Source organism: Dermacentor silvarum, chromosome 3, assembly GCF_013339745.2.
Source record: "Dermacentor silvarum isolate Dsil-2018 chromosome 3, BIME_Dsil_1.4, whole genome shotgun sequence".
In the NCBI taxonomy this organism is placed as follows: Eukaryota; Metazoa; Arthropoda; class Arachnida; order Ixodida; family Ixodidae; genus Dermacentor; species Dermacentor silvarum.
In genome coordinates this window covers 70,203,126-70,209,139 of record NC_051156.1, presented here as the reverse complement: position 1 = coordinate 70,209,139, position 6,014 = coordinate 70,203,126, and positions in this window count along the sequence as shown.

Here is a 6,014-nt window from a genome sequence, read left to right as displayed (position 1 = left end):
CGGTTGTTGTTCTCCTTCTTCAAAATGACACACACCCACTGAACTAGATTGGTGATGATGATTATGTGCTAAAGAATGTGGCACCTAACTCACATATGCTGGTTTTCCTAAGCATGAACGCTTACCCACTACGGTAGATTGGCCACGAAGCTAGTCGTTCTAGAATTATTTTTCAATTACTAATGCGACGTTGAAAATTACATTACTAGGCACCAACCATTAGTAGAGAAGCATGGCAAATTATTATGACTAAAGAGCTACAGATAATAAAAAACGTTATTACACAAGTAAGGAATTGTGAATGGAATCGCGTACGCTCAAAGGGTGAGTGAGTGAAATAACTTTATTTGGGTCCAGAGAAGACGCAGGGGAGACCCCGTGTCACCAGGCTAGTCCCACGTAGGGACGGCCAAGCCGGGCTTGACGGCCCGATCGGGGGCACTCTGGACGGCCAGGGTTTGGTCGTTCAGTTAGGGGCTGCCTAAAAGCGCAGCCCACCTATCCTCGTTGAAGGCGGAGCCGATGGCTTCACATTCCCACAACACATGGTTCAATGGTTGCCGTTAGTCCACAGGCAGGGCAGTCCGCACTGGGATACCTTTCAGGGTATATAGCGTGAAGAACCGCAAGGTTAGGATACGTACGAGCTTGTACCCGCGCCCTGCATAAGGCAGGGTGCGGGAGGGGGAATACCCGTCTTGACAGATAATAATGCTTGGTGATCTCATGATACGTCCTGTAAGTTTGCCAGGCACCATAAGGCATGGTGGTAAATTGCGACTTTCAAGGGCCTGCCGTATCGATAAAGGCCCAATTTCTTAGCAGCCACAAGGGATGGCAAGGCATTTTTTCAGTCCTAGAATAAGTGGTCTCCGCTTTCGGCAACGACCGCCTAGCGTAAGCAATGACCCTTTAAAATCCTTCATTCTTTGGACTAGGACGGCGCCGACGCCTAGGCTACTTGCGTCGGTGTGGATTTCGGTGTCGGCGTCTTTATCGCAGTGGGCGCGTAGTGGTGGTGAATGCAGGCGTCGTTTAAGCTATTGAAATGCTCCGACCGACGCCGTTTCCTCCTTGAACTCGATGTTTGATTTCATGAGACGAGTCAGTTGTTCGGCAATACGGGATATTTTCCTGACAAGGCGTCTGTAATAGGCACATCGACAAGAAATCTGCATGCTCCCTTCTTGTCGGTTTAGGCGGCGGAAACGTGGTGGTGGTAGCTGGCTTCTGAGGAAGTGGACCTACTCAAGACTTGCGGATGACATGGCCTGGAAGCAGTAGCTCTTCCAGCGTGAAGCGATACTTTTCCAGTTTAAGCCTCAGTCCGGATGACTTGATTGCGTCAAGCACCGTTCCAAGGCACCTAAGGGGCTCGTTGAAACATGCGGAAACAACTACATCATCTAAGTAGACAGGGCAGGTCTGCCACTTTAAGCCAGCCAACACTGTCCATGATGCGCTTTAACCTTGCAGGAGCTGAGCAAAGCCTGAACGGCGTGACATAAAACACCAGGCGTGATAAAAGCAGTCTTCTCTTGATCCTTCTTGTAGACTTCGATTTGCCACTAGCCCGTCTTGAGTTCCATCGACGAAAAATACTTTGCATTACACAGCCGTGGGAGGGTGTACACATGCTTCTGTGTGGTTTGTTGAGGCGACTATGATCAACACAAAAACACATGGTGTTGTCATCCTTCTTCACTAACACTGCAGGCGACACCGCCGGACTCTTGGACAGATGGATGATTTCACCGTGCAGCATTTCATCAACTTGTAGATTGACCACTTTCCGTTTGCATGCTGAAACTCGGTAGGGGCTTGACGGAGTTGCCGAGCACCTTCTTAGCTTAATACGCGATACTTTGCAATTGTTTGTCGAATCCTTGATGACACCGAAAAGCAGTCCTTGTATCGTCGGAGAAGACTTCTGAGGTGTTGCTGCTTACTCAAGCAGAGACTCGGATTGATGTCAAAGGCCAGTTCGGGATGAATGACCCTCAAGGTGGATTGGCCTGAACCCGAGAGGAGAAACGCATCGCTGGTTTGCATAATTTCCTTGATGTATGCGATCATTGTGTGTTTGTTTAGGTATTTGTAATCCTTGCTAAAGTTCGTCAGCAGCACTTTCGCTTTCCCTTCGCGCAATCGCGTGGTTACTCTTGCAACTTCAATTTCATGGTCGAGCAGTAGATGTCGGACGTTCTCGACGACGCCTTCAACGTCTGAGACCGAATTGGTGACGCTGGAGCGAGGCGGAATGCTGATTTGTTCTTCGAGCGAATTCAAGGCGCGGTAGCCGAATACCCTATAAATTGGTATCGCTCGGTCTGTGGACAGCATTATCGACTTGGGTCTTAAGTTGAAGACTGCCTCGTGTTGGCTGAGGATGCCAAATATTACGTCCCGTGAGCATTGCAGCAGGATACCAAACGAGGCAGGGTAAGTCTGGTTATGAACTGTAACTGTTGCCGTCCAGATTTTAGACGGCGTTATCAGGTGCCCTCCAGCTGTCCCGATTTGAGGTCCGTACGTCCCATGCAGTCTTGACTTTCTTAAACTCTGCAGCGAATGATCCACTGATGGCGGAGTAGTCGGCTCCTGTGTCCCCTAGATCAATGACTTCGTGGCCATGGAGAAGTACGTCGAGGTCAGTGTTTCTTCGTCTTGCATTGCGGTTTGCTCGTGGCGCCGAGGCACGGCTGCATCGGGCTGGAGTCACGTCTCGTCGTCTCGTCGTCAGGGCTTCTATAGGTGGAGTAGTCTTCGCCTTGAGGCTTCGTCTGGATGGCGACGTGTCCTTGCAAATGCACCGAGTTAGATCTTGAAACGTCGTCGTCGGCGGCGGAGGATCTTCGGCATTCCGTCGAACAACAACTCAACCCTGTCGGTTGCTGTTTTTAGATTTAGGACTGGCCACTGGTTGGGCCAGTGTACGGTCAGTGCTACGGTGACAGGTAGCTGCCTGGTGAGATGAACAAGAAGGTCATCTTGATCTCCAATGAGTGGCGGAGTTCAAGATGATCCCACCATCTTAGGAGGTCGTTCGCCAAGCTGTGGCCACTGCGTGTTTACGGCGAACCCTCGTAGCCCTCTTTCGCAGTATGGGCATGATCGGTAGATGTGGCCCTGTTCTCCGCAGTGGTAGTACAGAGGGCCATAGTTGGTGGCACGGCAAACGTCCGTCTTAGGTCGTCGCGCGGGCTCACAGGGTGGCGTTCTGGTGGCGGCGGCGGCGGCGGCTGGTGACCGAGTTGCGGGGATCGGCCCCTGACGTGGGCGCGGTGAGGGAACGCCAGTTTGACGGTGGGTGACGGTGGCGAAGGGCATCGCTTCCGGCTTGGGTTGCGGCGATGCTGGAGCGTCTGGTACTTCCAGTAACCGCTCACGTTCTTTCTTCAATATGTCGGTGATTCAGGTGACCTGTGCCTGCGACCTTGGGCACTTCGCAGATCTTCCTGTACGAACGCTCTAATTGACTCGAACAGGTCGTCGGTGGCTAGCCTTAAAGCTTCGACGCAGTTTATGGCCTGCCAATGGCACTTGTATTGTCTGGTGCGCATTTCAAGAGCCTTCTGGATACTTGTAGCCTCCGAAACGAAGTCGGCGATGGTCTTGGGTGTGTTGCGAAGAGCTTTTGGTTCACACCTCGCATTAGGAAGCAAACTTTCTTTTCGTCAGACATCTCAGGGTCGGCGTTGTGGAACAGGCTATTCATCTCATTCGTAAGTATCACGATGTTCTCGTTTGGTAGTTGTACTCATGTTTCCAAAAGAACTTCGCCCCTTGCGTACGACACTCGTGAAGGCCTTCAAGAAGTTATCACGAAATCGGGTCTACGTCGTTAGGCTGGTCTCTCTGTTCTGGAACGAGGTCCGAGGAGCGTCGTCCAAGGACAAGTAGACATGGCGGACTTGTCTTGGCTGCTTCACTTGTTGAACGTGGGGGTCCTCTCGTATGTCTCTAGTAATGTTTCAGAGTCTTCAAATGATGATCCACGGTACGTAGATGGCTCTCTTGGCTGTCCAAGTACGATAGCTGCTGTAGATGCTGCTGGGTCCGTCATCGTGGCTCCCGACTTGGTCTAGGCCTTCGTGTTTGTCGGAATTCCAGGGGAAGGTTTTTATCCTGAGGCTAGCTCGATGGTCCGAGGCGAGGTTTGTGATTCGGGCTAGGATTACGGCTTCACAGGGGCGCCCGGTAAATGAATACAGAAGTATCTCCACCAGATGTCACGTTGTGGCGACGCTGAAAAACAATGTAGTGTGAATACTGTGAGTTCCTAATTTACGACTTTATTGGGCGAACTTGTGCCCAGAAAACAAGTAACGATAACGGTAAGCATAGTCGGCGATCATCAAGAACCTGACCTGCACTTAAGCGCATCGGCTTTTATGCATGACTCGTCGAAGTTTGCAGCAGTTCCTGCGCAATCAATCGTGCCCGTGTGCCTTCCAGAAAGTACTACACAAGTTGTGTTACACAAAGAATCTGATTACACAAGGGTTGGTGATAGCAGGGCCGGCATTAAATGCGAAGCATTTCTTGGCGAACATTTGCTACTTTGACAATATCTATCTATATATCTATCTATCTAGCCGCCTACGTCTGTGTGCTCCCATGGTCGTTTCGTTAACTTGGTATGTACCAAAATTCGCATGCTATGAGAATAGTATATGACGAACATAAATGATATGTCATGACATGAATGTCATGAAATGAGTGTCATGCAGGTCATAAAACTGCCGCCTACGTCCTGGTGCTCTCATGGTGGTTCGTTAACTTGGTAGGTACCAAAATTGGAACAGTATGACAGGCAGTGTATGACGAACATGAGTGATAGATAGGTCATGACATAAATGTCGTGACGTGCGTGTCATGTAGGTCATGACAATGACCCAGCAAAAATATTACCATTCAAAATCCACTGAAATGGTTTCGGACGTGGGTACTAAGTGAAGGAAACACTAAAATATGCTGGTAGAAGTCATAGTCATGAGCATGATTCAGCAAAAATGACAATGACTCAGCGAAAAGCAAATTATGCTCAGAAACCACTGGAATCGGTTCTGACGTGGGCACTAAGTGAAGGAAACTCTAAAGGATTATGGTAAAAGTTATAATCATGAGCATGACTCAGCAAACATGACAATGACTCAGCGAAAAAGATTAATACTCAAAAACCACTGAAATGGGCTCGGACGTGGGCACGAAGTGAAGGAAACACTAAAGGATTGTCATAGTCATGACAATGACTCAGAAAAAATGAAAATGACTCAGCGAAAAAGATTAATACTGAAAAAAATTGAAATGGGTTCGGACGTGGGCACTAAGTGAAGGAAACACTAAAGGATTGTAGTAAGAGCCATAGTCATGACCATGACTCAGCAAAAATGACAATGACTCAGCGAGAAAAAGGTTAACATTAAAAAATGTCACAGTTTCGCCCTAAGGGCGAAGCAATGAATGCGATAGCAACACAGCAATGTCATACGAAGTAAGGTGAGCGGCTTTGGTAGCAATATGAATTGTAGTAAACATGAGCTGATTAAGTAAGCAGGTGTGCTGCGGCGTGAGTAGACCGACATGAAGAGAGACTCGATGACCACGAGAAGGCGCGTGTGAAACGGTGGTGTTGATGAGAAGCGCTTCCCGTGGGCAGCGCGTGCGAAGGGACACACCTGTAGCGCTGCACTGCCGACCCGGGCAGCATTGCATGTGTAGCGTGCGTTGGAAAATGTGGCCCGACTATTACTAACTGATTGAACAAGCGTGGTGTGAGCGCGCACAAACAAACATGAATAGATCACACTGAATGACTGCAGACAACGACTGTCAAAACGCTGGCAGCAAGCGCATACGCCGCACCAACGGGCGAAGGTACGTGCGGTCTATCGCTTCAACGGAAACTGAGCGGCGAATGCACGGCGCATAAAGGTCAGAGCCGTGTGGAGATAAGCGACGGTGCGAGCGAGCGACGAGCCCGGTTGTTGGCAGACTGGAAGTGCGCCCCC